Here is a 20256-nt window from a genome sequence, read left to right on the forward strand (position 1 = left end):
CATTCTTTTAGAGGACGCATTGTTAATCTTGCATGAGGTACTATGGTAATGCATGATGCAATCATCCCTAAAAGTTACATTAAGTTTCTCACTGATAGATACTGGTTGCTTTGGGATTGTAGAAGCAGTGTTTGAAAATTGTGAATTCTGTCTGCATTGGGATAGGCTAAACCCATTTGAGTATTTAGCATAGCTCCTAGATAGGGTTGCGGCTGTGTAGGTTGAAGATGGAATTTCTGCGCTTTGATTGTGAATCCCAATTGATGAAGGAGATTTATTGTAAATTGAGTGTGAAGTAAACACTTGAGATGTGTGTTGGCTTTGATGAGCAAATCGTCTAGATAGGGGCAGACATGAATTTATCTTCTTGGGTGAGCTGCTTCTGCCGCTAGACACTTGTTGAATACACTGGGTGCAGTAGTTACTCCGAATCGGAGTACTTTGAATTGATAGTGTTTTCCTGCTACCACAAATCTGAGTTATTTGTGATGTGCTGGTTGAATAGAGATGTGAAAGTATACGTCCTTCTAGCGTTGACAAAGTCATTTTGCAGTAAGAAGGGAAGCACCTGTTGAAGTGTGACCATATGAAAGTGTTCTTACAGTATGTATAAGTTTAGAGGCCTGACACCTAATATTGACTGCAGAGAACCATACTTTTTGGGGATTAGGAAGTAAAGTGAATAAACCCCTGACCCTTGGAGTTGTATTAGAACCGATTCTATAGTTCCTTTTGTTAGAAGAGCTTGTACTTCTTGTTTGCGCAGTTGTTGGTGCTGTAGAGAGAGTTAGTGAATATGAGATGGAACACTGGGAGGATTGCTGGTGAGCTCCAGGCAATAACCATGTTGTATAATGTCCAATACCCATTTGTCTGATGTTATTGATTGCCAAATGGGAAGAAATTGATGGAGTCTTCCACCGACAGGTGTATGATGGTCGGGTGGAATAGTTATAAAGCCACTATCTTGTTGGGGGATGGAGAGGTATGTGTCGGTGTACCTCTACCACAGCCTTTAAAATTGCCCCCTCTAACTACCGTTGTAAAATCCTCCCGGGGGGGAAGGGGGGGGGGGGGGGATTGATTTTGTGGTTTGTAGGAAGATGTGTTGGCATCTGTGGAGGTACTTTTTGAGTCCCCCTATGAAGTGAGCGGCAAAAGGAGCCTCTGTTAGAGGGTGACTGTAGTGATCCCATAGATTTAGTCACTTCTGTGTCTTTCTTAATTTTTTCAAGTGATTCATCCACTGGAGGACCAAAAAGATGTTCCTTGTTGAACGGGGCTTTAAGTATTGTTTTTTGTACCTGTGATTTAAACCCAGAGAATCGTAACCATGCGTGTCTTCGGAGGAGAATACTAGTGTTGACTCCTCAGGCTGCAGTATTGGCAGTATCTAACACACACATAATAGAGGAAATGGAAAATAATTTTCCCTCCTGTACTAGTTTCTGCCCTCTTTTCCTGTGCTCCTCTGGGAGATATTGGAGTAAGTCTTACATTTAATTCCAGTGGGCCCCATCATCCCTAGCCAAAAGACTTTGTGTAATGGCTGTACGCTAATTGTTGGCTGATTGTGCAGACACTCTTTTCCTGAGGCATCAATTAACTTGGACTCCTTGTCTGGAGGTGCTGCATCACCTGAAGTTTGTCAATTTGCTCTTTTACGTGCATTGGACACAACTAAAGAATCTAAAGTAAACTGGGTCAGATGGTGGCGGTTTATATTTTTTATCCCCCCTAGATGTTTTTATACTTGCTTTCACTGGATCTTTAAAAAGGTCTTCAGCATGCCTCATCATATCCTTTAACATAGGTAATGATTGTGTTATCCCTAATGTTTCAAATAAGAAATCTTCTTCTAAAGATTCCTTGTGTAAAGTAACTCCATGGTATGTGGCTGCCCTGGCAATTAACTCTTGATATGAGGTGGTGTCATCAGGAGGGGAAGGTTTAGCAGGGTATAGATCTGGATCTGTGTCTCTAGGAGGATCTATATTATATTCATCCCATGGATCTGGTGGTGGTTGTCCAGAAGTGTCATCCCCATTCCCTGTATCAGGATATGTGCTCTGAGAGCCCTGTGGTGTTAAGTGTAGAGGGTCTGAAGGTGGTACAATAGGTACTGGTGAAGATGGTGGAGGGGTATGAGGAATGGGGTGTAGAGGGCTAGTAGCCATATCCTCCTCCTTTTTTAGGTCTCGCCTACGCAGCGCGCATGGGCTGCATAGGAGGAGACCTTTAGAAATCGATTCAGGTTTTGAGGCAAAAACGTGCACGCATTGCATTGAATGGCAACGTGTGCACGTTTGGCGATTCCCTTGCGAGAGCGAGCTTTGAAACCATCTGTTTGTAATTAACAGATGGTTCCTGCTCGCTCCCGCTAGGGAAACAGGTGCAGGCCCCCTCCTCTCTCCCCTCCCCCTGCTGCCTCCTCCTCCTCCTCCTCTTTCAGTGAGAGGCCCGCGTGCTTGTTCGGTCTCGTCTATGCAGCGCGTATGCTTGTTTTCTTCTCCCGTCTTCGGCGTCTTTGATGTTTCCCTTCTGGGTTCCTGTCGTGTGAGTTTGATTCAAAAGTTGTGTGCTACTGGTCTCTTCAGCCACTTCCCAGCGTTTCAATCTTTACCATCAGCTTTCAGTCTGTGTTAGGATTTCCACCTCCTGTTCTCTTTGAGTTAACATGTGCCCTTCTCCCTCTGTGTCCTTCTTTTGGATTTTGTGTAGAGATTATTTCCTATCTCGTTTCCGTCTGTTTTCATAATCTCTCCTCTGTCACCCATTTCCCACCATTTTGACCCTCTTGTTTCTCCTGTTTTTACTCTGTTCTCTGTATTCAATGGTTCCCTCCGTTTGCGGCCCTTCCCAGTTTTCACCCCATTCCTCCATATGCAGCGGAGCCCTTAACTCTTTCTTTTTTGCACCTCTATACTCTCCGAATTCACCCCCTTTTCCACTGTTTTAACCCCTCCCTTTGTTTTCGTGCCCCTCCCGTGGTTTTGGACTTGTTGCTTTTGTCTGCAGCCTATACACCTCCATCCCTGCCGTGGAGTGCACGTTTCTGGCGCTTCTCTGTGCTCTCCCTTCAAGCTGGGCCTGCTCAGCCCTCCCGGCTCAGGAAGTCTCTGTACCAGCAGCTGCTCCGCTGACTTCTCTCCTAATTGAGTTACAGCCATGTATGTGCACCCCCTCCCCCCTGGGAGCCACTGATAGTTCCAGGAATGCGGGGACCTTCCACTTGCATGGGCCGCAGCTTTGAACTTGGCACAGACAAAAAAAAAGGCAGTGAGTTATTTATAGGTCCGAGGTAGGTTCTCAAACTCTGTGTCACCTACCCCGGAAGCCGGGTTTGGCGGAGGCTAGTTTGGCTGGGAACCCCACAAGTGGCATGCCGAGCAAGGAAGCCCATGTGAAAATCGGGCCCTGAAGGCTCATTGAGGCACACCACTGCGAGTGAAATCGACCCCTCACATATTTTAGTGAGCAGTACTGCCCCTTCACCGACATAACATGCCCGTCACTGGTACGACCCCGGGAGCCAACCAGACAAGTGTTCCACTGGTAACTTGGGTCACCTCGCACCAGTCTCCCTTCATCATCCTCGAGCCACTGAGCCCGCAAGCCACATCTGCCCCTTCGTACCTTTCAGGCGCACAACAACCATTGGGCTCACCGGGATTCAGCCCCCCCCCCTCCCCCCGTCGTGCGTGTCAGCCCGGGCTGAGACAGCTTTGCGTGCTGGCAACTGTCTAATTGCAGCCGCACCCAAGTACTTCACAGGTCTTTTAAAGACCACTTACTTGTTAATGAGGCTTTTGTTGTGTTTTCACCATTTCTTAGAGCCACTTTGCCTATGGCTGGAAGAATTAGCCCCCCCCCACAGCCCTCCAAAATTTGGCTCTAGTTGCCCACCTGGTACCATTCATCTCTAAGCCCTCCAGCAACTTCTCATGCCAGGTAGTTCGCACCACCGCCCCTGCCAGGCATGGCTGCCCCCTTGTGTCAGGACACTGCCCCACCCACACACATCAAACCAGTTCCCCTCCCGGGAGAGCGGCTTGGCACCACCCCTCTTGCTTTCAGTTTAGGGGAGGTCGGGATTGCATGCCAGATTAGGCGCAGGATGTTCTGTGTTGCTGATAATGTCCCCCTCGCCGCTCAACCCCTGCACTTGGCCTCACTTCCGCGTGTCTAAGAACATTACGGGTTTATATTTTCCTGAGCATTAGACCTCAGGCTGGAGGGCTGTGTTCCCCGGCACTCTCCAACTCATGCGAGTGCTCATTCACAGCACTCACTCCATTGTCTTGAGTCAGCGGGGCACCGTCAGCACGCATCACTGTGGGCACATAGGCCGCCATCTTCCCAAAGCGTAACAGCTCCTATTTTCATCTATTTTAAGTGTTTGTTCACTGCACGCGAGATTGTGCACGCGCAGCCCTCGTCTGTGGTCTGGGCCTAATGCAGGGCTTACACGGACATACACCTGTGTGCAAGGCCCGCAAAGCGTGGCCTTTAGTCATACCCTTTGCCACTGCACACAGGCAGAGTCACGGACTATACACAACTTTGTATGCAGCCATGGCCTCCATATGGCGCACTACATATGTAGATACACAGTACAGGGGAATGTAGCATGAGGCATGCCTTCGCAATTGCGCTTGCTACAGTGACATCTGATATACGACGACTGTATGACATGGATATACCAGGCATAGGGCTTGGCCATAAGCCATGCCTTGTGTGTGCAACATACATAGCACATATCACAATTTAGATGCAAGTGCTATGTCCACTACATACAATGTAACACACATACAGGGCACAGTCTATGGGCATGGTGCATGTGTGTAGTATGCACCGGGTATGGCCTTCAGCTATGCCATATGCGTACTATGTAGAGTAACATAGAACACACAGACCATTGAGAAGCTCATGGAGACATTTTCCTTTGCATAACTAACCACAACTGGCAATTTTCATTTATGTTCAGGTTGCTAATTCCAGCTGTAACATCCCTTAATTCCCCAGTAGTTTTTTATTGAGTATTTTATTATTATTATTTTATTGAGTATCTCCGTTTCCATACTCGACGCACAACGTAGCTCATATATGGAAAGGGCTGTTCATAGTTTACACATAAATACAAGTAATAAGTAGCAAACATATCCTTGCACTTTGGCACTACTACTGGACATTTTTCAAACCTTATACTTAACAAACCTTTAACAATAAAATACTAAACATTCAGAGTAACTAACCTCCCTCTAAGAAATGTCTTTCAAGTAATTTGTATGTCGTCGTATGATGAGGGCTACTGGAGACCCATAAAGCTTTTTAGTGGGTTGCTTGGACTTTGTAATGGCAAACATTGTCTACTGTCCAAAGTGCTGCACAGAAGAGCTCGCCTTCGTAACACTTTATCTCGCTTCAGCATCAGCAGGTTGCAGCTGAGGACCAGGTTGTTGGAGTACTATAGAGAAGGCAGCTCCCCTTTCTTCCCAGCAACCATGCCAACTTGTCCTGCAGTAACTGAGCGACGATGGTCCTTAGCTAGGCTCTGCATTCATTTACCATAATCTATTATATTTTAAGTATTTGCCTCTCGCAGACTCACCCGTGGTCTGCGGATCTCTAGAGCCCACTTTTTTTAATTTTAGGAAAATAAGAGATATGTGAAACCCTTGAATGATCTTAACTACTTGTAATTACCCTAGACTGGATGTCATTCTATATTTTTTCCTCCATGTTCTCTCACAGGTTAGGACCAACCTCATCCAACCCAGGCTTAGTCCCCTTTCAAACAAGCATTTGCAATGCAATAGGTCTCGCATTTGCGAGAGTTTAAGCTATTGGCATTGTGAATGACAATGCCTGTTATTTATCCGTTTTGATAATTAACACATAAATAAGTCAGTCATTTACAATGCCAATGGCTCAAACTCCTGTAAATGCGAGACCTATTTCATTTCAAAGAAGCTTCCGGCAATTTCACGGGCTGCTTGGGAAGTAAAAGCGCGCATGGTGCGCTGAATGCAGCAGGAAAGCATGTCGTGCCTCCAGTAGGAGAAACTCATTAAAGAAAATACTGCTTACAGATTAAATATGAAGTAAAAGGGCCAGCCCTCATGGGAGTTTACAAATGAAGACAAGGAGGTACTAAGGAGGGACTAACAAGCCTATTAACAAATCCGAAGCCAGCATTTACAAATGACGACGCAAGCCAATGAAAAATGTGTGGAGAGTGGGCGGAGCTTCAAGTCCATACTCTAATACAGCATTGCTCCAACTGGGTATGTCTGTGCCTTCCATGCAGTGTGGGGTTGACAGAAGCTAATCTGCACATAGCAAACATCTGGTCTGATGCCTTCTAGCAGTTAATCAAGGTATCAATCAATTTCTGACAAAATAATCATTATTACTAATGTGCTTGCATATTCATTTATATGATGGCTTTTTTTGACAGCAAATGAATTGGCTCCCACCATTGATTTACCCCAAACTTTAATATCTTAAATGGCTAATGTAATAGATAATGTGCTGCCTGGCTAAAAACGTATAAGGTCCCAAAGGCAAGACCTATTGGCTAAGCCAATGCTTGTTAAGAGGGATTTTATAATAAGAGTCTATTTTATCTTGGAGGATGTTATCACTGGCATTGCTGTAATATGTCCAGTGTCTGAATTTATACAGTCTGACTTTTGTTTAGGATTAAGCTTTTCTTGCATGTTTCCACAATTGGCTCTGGAGCCTTTTGGTGCCGAGCTGGATTTGTCTCTTTTGTCTTTCTGAACTAAAGTTTTAGGTGCCGAAGTTGTTGTATCTTGACTAAAGCCCAAGCCGGAACGTGCCGAGCCAGAGGGCAGGACATTTGAAATAGAGTCTCGGTGCCTACCATGGCCGGATGGCAGTGGTGGCCTGAAAGCCGTAAGCTAGTGTAAGCAGGTTTTGTGGGTAAAGGGGCTTTGATACTCACAGTACCTTGACCGGCTGGAACATCATGGGACTCCAGTTCTATCTCCAGCTCAAGAGTCAGAATCTTGGACAGAGATGGCCTCTTCTTCTTCCGCTGAGGATGCTTCCATTTCTTCCTGTTCAATATCTTCACCGAAAACTTGGGGGGGGTCTTCGATGTTTTGTTGCTGCATTTCTTTCCGTCGAGCCAGGCGGTCTCGGAGGGTCTTATTCTAGCAAAATAAGCAACAGGTGTCACAGTCTTCTTCCCTGTAATCCGGGAACAGGCACAGGTCACAGACTTTGTGACGGTTGGTGCGCAGATATTTCAAGTGGCACCAAGGGCGCAATTGGAATGGAATCCCTTCCTTCAGCATATTACTCAATGAGGTTTGTTCGAGTGGATGTGAAGCAAACAGACAAGGCCTGTAGGCCACGGTTGGAGTTCTGTCGATACAATGTATAATTTCTTACCTGTCGGTGTAGTTTTGCAGCTTGAAGACTTTCTGGATTCACTATGCTGTGCATCATTCCGCCATCTTGTGGTTGGGTCCGGAATCTTAGTATTCTCTTTTTTTTTGTCTTTTTCTCGTGGCCCAGGTGGACGGCGACGTCCCACCATTTGGTGTCCTTCGTGATGTCGGCGCGCTTCCGGCGGAAGCTTCCACCTTTGGTCACCATCTTCGGATTATTTTTTTCTTGTCTTGTGTTAATTTCGTTTTCCCTGTTATTTTTTAAAGTCTTGCACCCTTTAAATCCGTTTCCACCTGTCTCATCTTTCTGGCGGAGGAGGGTGGGTTCGCTAGTGAATCCAGAACGTTTTCAAGCTGCAAAACTACACTGACAGGTAAGAAACTATACGTTTTGCAGCGTGAATCTTTCTGGATTCACTATGCTGTGCATAGACTTTGTAGCGGTTTGTCCTTATTGTGGTGGCTGGGTGGAAGATGAGCATTGGTTACTGGATATGTGTTGTAAGACCATCTGTCCCACTTGCGCTTCTTTGTTCATCTGGATATCCACACAGTAGTGCTTAGTGAACGTATGCACTGAAGACCATGTTGCTGCTTGGCAAATGTCTTGTATAGGTGTGTTTGCTAGAAACGCAATTGTTTCTCCTTTCTTCCTTGTTGAGTGAGATTGAGCTGCTCCTTGTAACTGTTGTCCTGCCTGCTTGTGGCAGCTAGATTGTCTGCGCAATCCATCGTGCAATGGTATTCTTTGTGACTGGTCTTCCCAGAAGACTGCTGGCAAAGGAAACAAAGAACTATTTTGTTTTCCTGCAGTCCTTTGTCCTCTCTATATAGTGCATTACAGCCCTTCTGGCGTCTAGTGGGTGTAGAGCCCTTTCTGTTCTTGTGGGCAGCTTTGGGAAAAATTTGGTATTGGATTGTTTGATCAATATGGAAGCGAGACACCACCTTTGGCATGAAGTGTGGGTCTGTCCTCATTACAATCCTGTCCTTGTGTATTTGTAAGTAGGGCTCTTGGAGTGTCAGAGCTTGCAACTCACTTACTCTTCGTAGTGATGTGATAGCCACTAAGAAGGCCGTCTTTAGTGTGAGCATGTGCAGTGTAGCCTTGTGAATAGGTTCAAAGGGTGCCTTCATCAATTGAGTTAGCACTACGTTGAGGTTCCATGCTGGTGCTGGCATCCTCTGTGGGGGTGCTATTCTCTTCGCCCCTTCCAAGAATCTCTTTACCACTTGAGAGGTGGAGAAACTTTTCCCTATTTCTCCTCTTGTGTAGGCCACTACCGCAGCTAAGTGCACCCTCAAGGATGTGTAGCTTAATCCGCTTTGTAGCAGGTGCGTTAAGTACCTTAGTACTGTTGATTCCTTTGTGACCTTTCGTTGTAGTTTCTCCTTGATGCATCATTGGGAGAACCTTTTCCATTTTGCTATGCATCACTTTCTCGTGGTAGGCCTCCTTGCCTCCCTGCGTACTGCCATAGTACTTGCTGGTAGTTTCAGGTGCGCAAATTCTAGGTCTCCAGGAGCCATGCTGCTAGGCTGAGACCCTCTGGTGCTGGGTGAAGCACCCTTCCGTTCTGCATTAACAGGCCCCTTCTTCTTGGGAACATGTGTGCTGGTTCTTGTGCCATTTCCACTATCTGTGAGAACCAGGATTGCCTGGCCCACTGAGGAGCTATCAGTATTAGTGTCATGTTGCTGATTCTGCATTTTCTGAGTACCCGGTTTATCAGTGGTATGGGGGAAAAGCGTATGCAAATGTCTTTGACCAACTTATCCATAGCGCATTCCCTTGGGACTGATGGTCTGGTTGTCTGGATGCGAAGTGTTGGCATTTTGCATTCTGGTGTGTTGCAAATAGGTCTATTTGAGGGGAACCCCATTTCTTGAAAAGCTTCTCTACTTCCTGCTGGTTGAGCTCCCATTCGTGTGAAGCAGACGTCTGCCTACTGAGTCTGTCTGCTTCCACATTGTCCTTCCCCGGAAGGTGTATTGCTAGTAGGTCTATTTTTAGTGGGATGGCTCATCTCCATATTTCCTGTGCTAGCCCTGATAGTGCCACAGATTGTGTTCCTCCTTTGTTGATGTAGAACATGGTGGTTGTGTTGTCTGTTTGGATCAACACCCGGTTTCCGTACATCTCTTTCTGAAAGGTTTTTAAGGCTAAGAACACAGATTTTAGCTCCAGGTAGTTGATGTGTCAGACCGCATCTTGCTGCGACCATAGACCCCTCACCTTGAGCTTCATGTGTGCGCCCCACCCCAGCTGGGAGGCGTCCGTTGTGATGGTCACTGTTGGAGCTGGTTGTGTTAATGGCTTCCCCTATGATATGTTTTCCTTTTTCCACCACGCTATTTCCTGATTCACTGCGTGTGTGACAACCACAAGATCTTCCCAACTCCCTGTGGCCTGTGACCATTGCTGCTGGATCCATTCCTGGAATGGTCTCACGTGTATTCGGATATTTGGGACTAGGTGGATGCATGATGCCATCATCCCCATCAGCTCGCTCGCCGTCCTCACTGTCAGAACCTGCCCCTTGTGGTAATGATGTGTTTCCTTCATTATCGCCAATGTTCTCTTCCTGCTGGGGAACACTTTGGCCTGTATGGTGTCTATCTCTGCCCCTAAGAATATCTTGATTTGTTCTGGTTCTGTTGACGATTTCTCCCAATGGATCGAGAAACCCAGTCTTGTCAGTGTTAGTATGACCTGCTGGATGTGTAGTTTGCATTGGCTGTACAAACTTGCCTTTACGAGCCAGTCGTCAAGATAGGGGTATACGTGTATTCCTTGCCTTCGTAATTGTGCTGCCACAGCTGCTAGGCATTTTGTAAACACCCTTGGTGCGGATTTCAGGCCGAATGCCAGTACTATGAACTGGTAGTGGCTTTGGTTGATCACAAACCTTAGCAGGAGCTTGTGTTTGTGGTTGATGGGGATGTGCAAGTATGCGTCCTTTAAATCTATAGTAGCCATGAAATCCTCTTTTTGTATTTGTGGTATTACCTCTTGTAGGGAAGTCATCTTGAACCTTTGAGTTCTTATGAATTTGTTCAGGAACCGTAGATCTAGGATAGGTCTTAGTGTTTCGTCTACCTTTGGCACTAGGAAGTAAGTTGAGTAAACCCCTTTGTTCCTTTGTTTTTTTTTTGAACCACCTCTATTGCCTCCTTGCAGAGCAGTTCCTGCACCTCTAGCTGCAAGAGCGAGAGCTCCTGTGCTAAGTGTGTCTTGCTTCTTGGTTTTCTGTTCGGAGGCTGTCTTTCTAACTCTATACAGTATCCGTATTTTATGTTTAGTATCCATTTGTCCGATGTGACCTTCCTCCATTCCTGGATGAAGTCTCTTATTCTTCCCCCTACCGGTGTTGAGTTTTCAAAATACTTCTTGTAGTGGAACGTTCAACTGCAGTTCTTCCTTAGGTCTTTCCGCCCACCCCGAGGTGTTGCTAGGGTGGGGGCCTGTTCTATGTTGGAGTCACTTTATGGAGGGCTGCTGGCCTCCTCTTCGTTTGTCCTCTTCTGTTCTCGTGCCCTTGAAAGGACTGTCCCCGGTGCTGGTACTGCTGATGTTGACCCGGCTGCTGCTGGCCTTGGTTGTTACCTTGGTAGCCTTGCTGGGACGTTTGGTGCGATGTGCTAGGCACGTTGCCCCCTCTACCACCCGGCCTTCTCGTGGGTGTGCCTCTTCTCATTCCTCTGAACTGCTACGCTCCCATGGACCTTGCTGTTTCGTTGTCCTTCTTAAGCTGCGTCAACTTGTCGTCCACTGGTGTGCCGAACAGTTGCTCTCTATTAAAGGGTGTATTTAAGATGTTACTTTGTACCTCTGGCTTGAATCCCGAAATTGAGCCATGCGTGTCTTCTCTCAGTCACTCCTATCATAATTAGCCTGCTCGATGTTTCTGCAGCATCCAATGCCGATTTCAGGCATGTGTTCGCCATGTTCTTTCCTTATTCGACCAGGTGAGCTGCCCTTTGTTGGTACTGGTCTGGTAGATGCTTTAGGAGCTACCCCACTTCATCCCAGTGTTGGTATGCGTGCCTGTTGATCAGGGCATTGGAATTTGCGATGCGCCTATGTATTGCCGCATTCCTCTCCACCTTTCTCCCTGTGAGATCCATCCTCCTACTCTCCTTGTCTGGAGGTGGTCTGGCATTTGTGGGAACATTAGCCCTCTTCCTAGCCGTTGCTGCAATTATGGAGTCGGCTGGCACTGACCCTTGGATGTATGCCGGGTCCTTTGAAGAATGTTTGTACTTCTTCTCCGTCCTAGGTGTCACAGCTTTGCATACTGCTGGCTCCTTAAAGGCCTCTCTTTCCTGGTCCAGCACACTAGGGAGCATGGGCAGGAATTGGCTCCTAGTCTGTTGAGGCAGTAGAAATTCCAGGAGGAAACATGCCTTGGGCTTCTCCTCCTCCATTTTCACTCCATAAGTCTGTGCAGCCTTCTGGACGACCATGTTATAGATCCCTATGTCGTCTGTCGGCGAGGGCCTCGAAGGGTAAGTGTCTACTTCTTCTTCCGGCGATTCTGCGTCAAGATCTTGCCATGCCACGTCTTGTGCCTCCGAGAAGGTCGAGTCCCAGTAGGATTACAGATCTTCGTCGCCTTCTCTCTCGAAATAGTAGTCGTCTTCCCCCAGTTCCTCGACTGGTTCGGGCGTTTTCAGCGGTTCCGCGTCTTTGTCGACCCTTTCGACTTCGACCGCGGGTTTCGACAGGATGGTGTATCGACTCATCTTATCATCGAAGTCCTTTTTCGCTGTAGGATGCTCGCCATTTCGGCCTCGAGCCTCTTCTTCCTCTCCATCTCGGCAGCATTCTCGGCATCGAGGGTTGGAGCGCTTCTCTTCGAGGCTGTCGACGACGATGTCGGGCCTTCTTTCCTCGGCGCCGAGGTGTCCTTCTTGAGGGCAACCTTTGACGTCTTTGAAGTTTTACGCCGATTGGGAGTCCTTTTCGAAGGATCCGCTCGGTTGACTGTCCCTGGAGGCTGTTGCTTTCGTCGAGTGTTTCGGCAGCAGAGCTCCTTTTGAGGACTTAGCTTCACCTCTACAAGTGTCGCTCTGGGCTTTTGTTTCACTCTTTCAAGTGTCGCTTGGGTGTTTAGGGGTCGACGACTCCCTTACCTCCTTCAACGTCTTCTTATGGACCTCGACGACCATGCAGTCCTTCAGCGATGTTGTCCTCCTCTCCACTGGAGAGCCCAAGTCTCGTAGCGTTGGAGGTGGCTCCTGCCCCTGCATGTTGTGGTTCGCCCTTCTCTGCCTCTCCCTTCCTCTAAGGGTCTTGGGTGTGAACGCCGTGCAGGCGTTGCAGTCTTCGCTTCTGTGGTCGAGCGGCAGGCAGAGGTTGCAGACTGGATGCTGATCCTTCTGGGCGTACTTGTGGTGGCAATTGGTGCAAAACTTGAATGGTGTTTTGTCCATCCCCGCGCTCAGGGAGCCCCCTGCGAGCGCATTCTCCATCGAACATCAAGGGTTTGTTCATTAAAACTTCTCCCTCGTCGCTCCGGGTACCTGACCTGTAGTCCGGTGTAGTTGAAAACTTGATTCTTCGTCGATTTTCTTCGATTTGCTTGATTCCTCTTCCAAAACTCTGGAACTCCTCGGCAACAATCTAGACCCAACGGCGGAAAAAAGAATCTGTAGATGGCGACCAAAGGTGGGAGCTTCCGCAGGAAGCGCGCCGACGTCACGAAGGACACCAAATGGTGAGACGTCGCCTTCCACCTAGGCCACAACATTTATTTTATTTTTTTTTAAAAAGAGAGAAAGTACTATGATTCCGGACCCAACCACAAGATGGCAGAATAATGCACAGCATAGTGAATCCAGAAAGATTCATGCTGCAAAACTAGGAGATTTGTCCGATTTTCAACACGCGGAGGATGGGAATCATGTTCAAATCAATACCGACGAGGGGACAGTGGGTTGCGAACCAGAGGGATCCTGACAAACGGTCTTGAACCCGAGCACAGCAAACCACGTCCAAACCCAATGTCGGAAAGAAAACAATCTGACAGTGGAGTAAATGCTCATGCAGACTATCACCGAAAGGAGGTGTCACCTTACCTCGTGAGTGGAAAAGACTTTGAAGAAAACAACTTGCAAACATCCGGACCCAAAACTAGATGGCAGGAGTATGCACAGCATGTGTATCTTCAGCACACATGCCTAGAACACATAATTACATTTGTAAACAGACATTGGTGTTACAACTAGTAGACCGGTTCTTGCAAGTTACCAATATGCTGATGGCACAAAATTCTAAAGGAGGATCTCCGTCTGTAGATGACATTGTGAATTTATACATGCACTTCACAAATTAGTTAACGCAATGAAGAGTTTTTGTTAAAAGGTAACCTGCCAAATGTAGCTTCTATTGTACTCACTATCACTTTGGACTATCATCTGACTTTTAAAATCATATATAGGTTTTAGCCTCTGATTCCCTACGGCATCCTGTGATCACTACATTACACCGTATTAGATTTAAATATGTTCATGCCTTTGCCTTTTAGATTGCATCCTTTCTATAAGAATGTGTGAAAAATTCAATAAATAGTGTAAAGTAACAATGATTTATAAGAAACATGCATTTTGAGCAGGGGCGCAGACAACGCTACTGAATTAATAAAACAAAAATATCTTTCTATTGAAGACCTAATTCTTGAAGAACAAGTTACTTACCTTCCGTAACGATGTATCTGTAAAAGACATGTTAGTTATAAATTCCTTACCTTAGAATTACCTCCAGGTGACAGACTGGATCCGGAGAATTTTTTCCTCAGCAGTACCCCTGCGCATCGGTTGGTGGGGTCGGTCGACTCCGCATCTGTCGTCAGCGCCGTGGTCGCCGGAATTACGTCGCCTTGCCTACTTAGACACCGCCCCTGCACGCGGACGTCAGTTCGGACACCACTTTCCACACCAGAAGCACAGAGCCATAAAATACATTGACCACTGGGCCCTGCAAGGGAGTCCCTATCCCTAGAAGTCAGTTCACAGAGCAGGGAGGATGGGTGGGGCAGTAAGGAATCTATAACTAACATATGCCTCTTACAGATACATTGTTCCTGAAGGTAAGCAACTTGTTCATGTGAAAGAGACTATTAGTTATAGATTCCTTACCTTAAAATAGATACCCAAGCAATACCATCCCCGGAGGAGGGACTGCAAACCAAGTTCACACCAGTAAGTCCTGGAGGGCAGAACGGGCAATGTAGCCATCCCTCCGGACTTAACTATCCAGGCAGAAATGTCTGGTGAACGTGTGCATAGAAGCCCATGTGGCCGCCTGTCAGATGTCAATGAGTGGGACTCCACATGACAAAGCAGTAGTTGCTGCCGTAGCTCTAGTGGAATGAGCTTGCAGCCCCACTGAAGTTCCTTTTTAGCTAAAGCGTAACAAATTTTTATACAAAGGACGACCCACCGAGAGATGGTACGCTTTTGCACAGCCCGACCACCCGGAAATCCTTTGTGCGGTCAAGGTAGACAGCCAGCGCACATTTGGGGTCCAGACGGTGGAGTCTCTCCTCTTCCTCCTTGGAAGGGTGCGGTGGTGGGAAAAAGGTGGGCAGAGTTGTAGTCTGTCTGATGTGAAAAGGAGTGACAACTTTAGGTAGGAACGAGGGTCTCGTTCGAAGCACCACTTGGTCTGGATGCACTGAGAAGTAAGGGGGCTTAGAAGAAAGAGCCTGAAGCTCACTCACTCTGTGAGCAGAGGTGATGGCAACAAGAAAGGCAGTCTTCAGAGTGAGAAGCCTAAGAGGACAGTTGTGAAGAGGCTCGAAGGGAGCACAAATAATTTAAGTCAAAACAAGGTTCAAGTCCCACTGAGGCATTATGAAAGGAGATGGAGGAAAGACATGAATAATGGCTTAAAAGAACCTACTAACAATAGGGGACTTGAACAAAGAGTGCTGATCTGGTAGCCAAAGAAAAGCAGAAATGGCTGCCAGATAGCCTTTAAGAGTGCCCAGAGCCCAACCCTGCTGGGCCACAGAGAGTAGGAACAAAATAACCTCAGAAAGAGGGCCAGAAAGGGTAGCCATAGCCTTTGATGTGCACCATGCCACAAACGTGTTCCATCGACAGGCGTATATCGTCTTATTGGAGGGATGCCTGGCTGCCAAGATGACATTACAAACTTCGGGTGGAAGGTCTAAAGCTGTCAAGTGTCTCTGCTAAATCTCCATGCAAGGAGGTGGAGGCTGGACAGTTTCGGGAGGAAAACTGTCCCTTGCTGCTGCGACAGAAGATCCTCCCGAAGGGGCTGTCTGATCGGAGGATCAATAGCCATGCTCAGGAGCTCGGGGTACCAGACTCTTCGTGCCCAGTCCGGTGCCACAAAAATTACTTGGGCCCAGTCGCGCTTGATCTTCTTCAGCACTCGGGGCAGAAGTGGTACAGGCTGAAAGGCGTACAGGAGGCCGCAGTTCCACTTGCGCCGAAAAGCGTCATCGAACAAGTGTCGCCTTAGAAATTCCAACACGTAGAAATGCTGACAAGGCGCGTTCTCTTCGGTGGCGATCAGATCTAATCAAGGCTCTCTCCACTGCTGAGAGAGACCTTGGACCACCTCCGAGTGAAGATGCCATTTGTGATCCACCAGGCACTGACGGCTAAGTTTGTCCGCCCTGGCGTTCAGGTAACCTGCCAGGTGTTGAACCACCAGGGTTATGCCCTGATGTTCCAGCCATGTCCAAAAGGCGAAGAGCCTCTTGAACCCTGCCCCGTTTGTTGCAGTACCACATGGCGGTGGTGTTGTCCATGAACACCTGCACTGCCTTTCCCTTGAGGAACGGAAGGAATGCCTTCAGTGCCAGGCGAATCGCCCAAAGCTCCAACAGGTTTATATGGAGCCTGAACTCTACCAGAGACCAGACTCCTCTGATCGCTGCCTCTCCCAGGTGGCCGCCCCATCCCAGAAGTGATGCATCGGTCACCAACGTAAGGTCTGGTTGGGGGAAGGGAGAGGAATCTGCCTCTGACCTAATCCTAGTTCGTTAACCACCACTGCAATTGTTGCGCAGTTCCCTCCGAAATCTGGACATAGTCGGAAAGATTCCCCTAATGCTGCGCCCACTAAAACTTCAGGTCCCACTGCAGAGTCCGCATATGCCACCTGGCATGATCCACCAGCAGGATGCAGGAGGCCATGAGGCCCAGCAGCCTCAGGGTCATTCTCAACAAAATCTGGGATAGAGGCTGAAACATCGGTATGATAGCCTGAATATCCCAGACTCGTTGTTCAGGAGGATAGGCCTGACACCGCACTGTGTCCAGAACAGCTCCGATGAAAAGGAGCGACTGAGAGGGAGTCAGGTGTGACTTCGGCATGTTGACAGTGAACCCCAGCGAATGCAGGAGGACCGCTGAAGTCTGGCGGTGGGAGGCGACAGCCTGAGGCGAGCCCGCCTCGAACAGTCAGTCTTCGAGATAGGGGAAGACTGGAACCCCTGATCTGCGCAGATGAGCTGCGACCACCATCATCACCTTGGTAAACACCAGAGGGGCACTGGTATGGCCAAATGGGAGCACAGTGAACTGAAAATGCTCGTGGCCTACCATGAACCTCAGGCAGCGTCTGTGAGCTGGCAGAACGGGGATATGAAAATAGGCGCCCTGCGAGTCCAACGCCACCATCCAGTCTGCAGGGTCAAGGGCAGACAGTACATGAGCCAACGTGAGCATTTTTAACTTCTCCTTCCAGAGGAAGCGGTTGAGGGCCCAGAGGTCTAGATAGGATGCAGGCCCTTGTCCTTCTTGGGCACCAGAAAGTAGCGGGAATAGCAACCACAACCTACTTCTGGCACAGGAACCTTTTTGATAGCTGCCTTGGCCAAGAGAGCTGAAACTTCCTGGCAGAGAAGCGCCAAATCATCCTCCGACATGCAGTCGAGAGACAGTGGAATGGAGGGAGGGGCAGTCTTGAAGGGGAGTAGCCCCTTCGGACTATCTGTAAAACCCACCTGTCTAACGTGATGAATTTGCCAGTGCGGGAGGTGATGGCGATCCTGCCATCCACTGGCCGCTGATGGGACTGAAAGGTCCGACTAGGTGGGTTTGGAGGTTGCTGCGGGGGGAAAGGGAGGACTGGCCCGCCCGCTGGCTCCCAGACCCGTGTCACTGGGTCCCACATCTGCGGCCACGCAGAGGCTGGGCAGCTTGCGTGGACCGGTGGCTAGACTGGGTTGGATGTGGTGGGGTGACCCTTCCTTAGCCATGAAAGGGGCAAAAGGCAGACTGTGGTGGACAGGAGGACGCCGCGAGGCCCAAGGATCTGGCCATAGCTCGAGAATCCTTAAAGCGCTCCAGGTCCAAGTCTGCCTTGTCACCAAAAAGGCGACGGCCATCGAAGGCCATGTCCAGCAAGGTTGCTTGAACATCCCCAGAAAAACCAGACATCCTCAACCAGGCGTAGTGCTGAAGGGCTACCGACGTGGCAATCGTTCTGCCCAGTGAGTCGGTGATATCCAGTACACAGCGAATCATGAATTTTGCTGCGTCTCTCCCATCTGCCACAGCTTGGGAGAGAACAGTCCGGGCCTCCTCCAGGCACTGAGGCAGCACTTGCGCAACCGTATCCCTAATTGTATGGGAGTATCGGCCCAAGAGGCATGGGGTATTCACGGACCGCAGTGCCAAGCTGGAGGAAGAGAACATGCGCTTCCCAAGATGATCTGGCTTCTTGGATTCCCTGTCTGGAGGAGCAGAAGGGAATACGCCCTTGGAAGAAGAAGCTTGGACCACCAAGCTCTCAGGGGAAGGGTGTTGGGTGAGGAAAATGGGATTACCCAGGGCTGGGGGGTGGCGGCACGCAATCGTCCATTCCACAGGAGCCCCTATGTTGGGCTTGGACCAAGTGGCCAGAAGGACGTCCATGAGGGCTTCACTGAAGGGCAAGAGGGGTTCGGAGGAAGTTGCCGCAGGTTGAAGCAGCTCAGTCAGGAGATTAGTCCTGACTGCCACTGTAGGGAGCTCCAGGCCCAAGGCCTCGCCTGCCCTACGCACCACCACAGTATAGGACGCTCCCTCCTCCGTAGCCAAGGTAGGGGAGAAAGCATGCCAAGGTCTGGGGAAGTGTCCAGACCACTGACATCACCCAATTCGTCTTTCCAGTCCAGTTCTTCCAGCTGGTCTACTAAAGAGTCCAGCGACCCCTCCCAGTCCTCATCACCACCATCAGGGCGATAGCGAACACCTGGGTTGAAGAAGGAAACAAAAGTACCCTCCGGCGTCGGATAAGAGGTTGGCAGACGTCGGTCCGGCTCCCTCTCGGGGGTGAGGATGGGGATGGTGTCGGCCAGTGGCACAGCCGTCACTGGGCCAGGGGCGTTGTCACTGGGATCGGCGCCCGGGAAGGTCGACCGGCACTGATCCGGATCCAGGCCTGGATCCACAAGGGCCCTCCAGCGATGGGGCCGGTGCTGCAGGCATCGAAGCCCCATGTCCCCCGACCAACTCTGCGGGGCCTGAAGGCGCGCCAGCGGAGTCGGGCTGCCCAAAGATTCGGTGGAGGGCTTTCTAGAACGTACAAAGCTGGCCAGGGCATGTTCCGGCTCCTGCAAACTGGGGGTGGCGCAGTCATTCCTGAGTCAGGCACCGGAGACGGAGCCTTAGAGGGATGATGCTCCGGGTCCCGTATCGTGTCAGCCGACGGTCGGGGAGAAGGCAAAGAGACTGTGCTTCTTCGTCTTCTTCTTGTGCTTCGACTTAGCCGAGGAGTGTGAAAACTTGGACGAGTTGTGGTGGCTCCGCAACCGGTCGAGACCTTCCTCTCGAGCAAGACCGGGAGCTATGCAGAGCCGACTGCCAGGCCTCCAAAAGCTTTCGGGACCGCTTCCGCAAAGACTTCAGATTCAAGGCCCGACAGTCGGAGCACAGCTTCAGGTCGTGGTCGCGCTTCAGGCACCAGAGGCACAAGAGGTGCGGGTCTGTCACAGACATCAGTTTGTGACAGACCTCGCAGGGCTTGAAGCCAGTCCGACGATGAGACCAAGAGTCGAAGTCTCGAACAAAAAAGCCGACAAAAGTCGAAAAACGTTTAGTCAAAAAGTTACTAAGGGGCAAGCTCTCTCCGGATCTGCGCTAGGCTGGCGCAGAAAAAGAAAGAACTGATGTCAGCGCGCAGGGGTGGCGTCTAAGTAGGCACTGCAACGTCATCCCGGCGACCACGACGCCGAATCGACCAACGCCACTTACCAACGCGCAGGGGTACTGCTCAGGAAAAAATCCACTGGATCCAGTCTGACGCCTGGGGGTAATTCTAACGTAGGGAATCTATAACGAATAGTCTCTTTCAGATATGAAAAGTAAAATAGTATTTGGTTAATATAGTGTTTTTATGACATAAAAACCCCTTTTGATGTTGTAAGTGCTTCAAAGTATGCTGGTCTCCATGTGAGTTGACCTCTGTAACGGCATACTCCTCCAGAACATTTACTCTAAGAGAACTAAAACATTAAACTAAGCCTTTTCTTGCTTTACACCAAGACTAAAGTAGATTATACAAAGTAAATATTCTCTTTTCCTTCTGCCAGCCACTGGTCACTTCTATTCCTAATCCATCACCGCACAATGTTCTTAGTTTTCTCAACCACCATACTGCATCTTATACGACTCTTGCTGAACTATTACCTGTGCCTGGTTATTCCTCAAATGCTTTGCCACTCTTCTGGCAGTATCCTCCCCCTGGAAATATCTGTATGCTTTATGAACATATAAGGACCATCTGTGCTCAGAGTACAGCTAAGACTGCATCCCTTACATGAGGATACTGCAGCTTTAGAGCATTCTGAGGGCCGAATGAGCATCCCCT

The sequence above is a fragment of the Triturus cristatus genome, chromosome 11 (assembly GCF_964204655.1).
Source record: "Triturus cristatus chromosome 11, aTriCri1.1, whole genome shotgun sequence".
Taxonomy (NCBI): domain Eukaryota; kingdom Metazoa; phylum Chordata; class Amphibia; order Caudata; family Salamandridae; genus Triturus; species Triturus cristatus.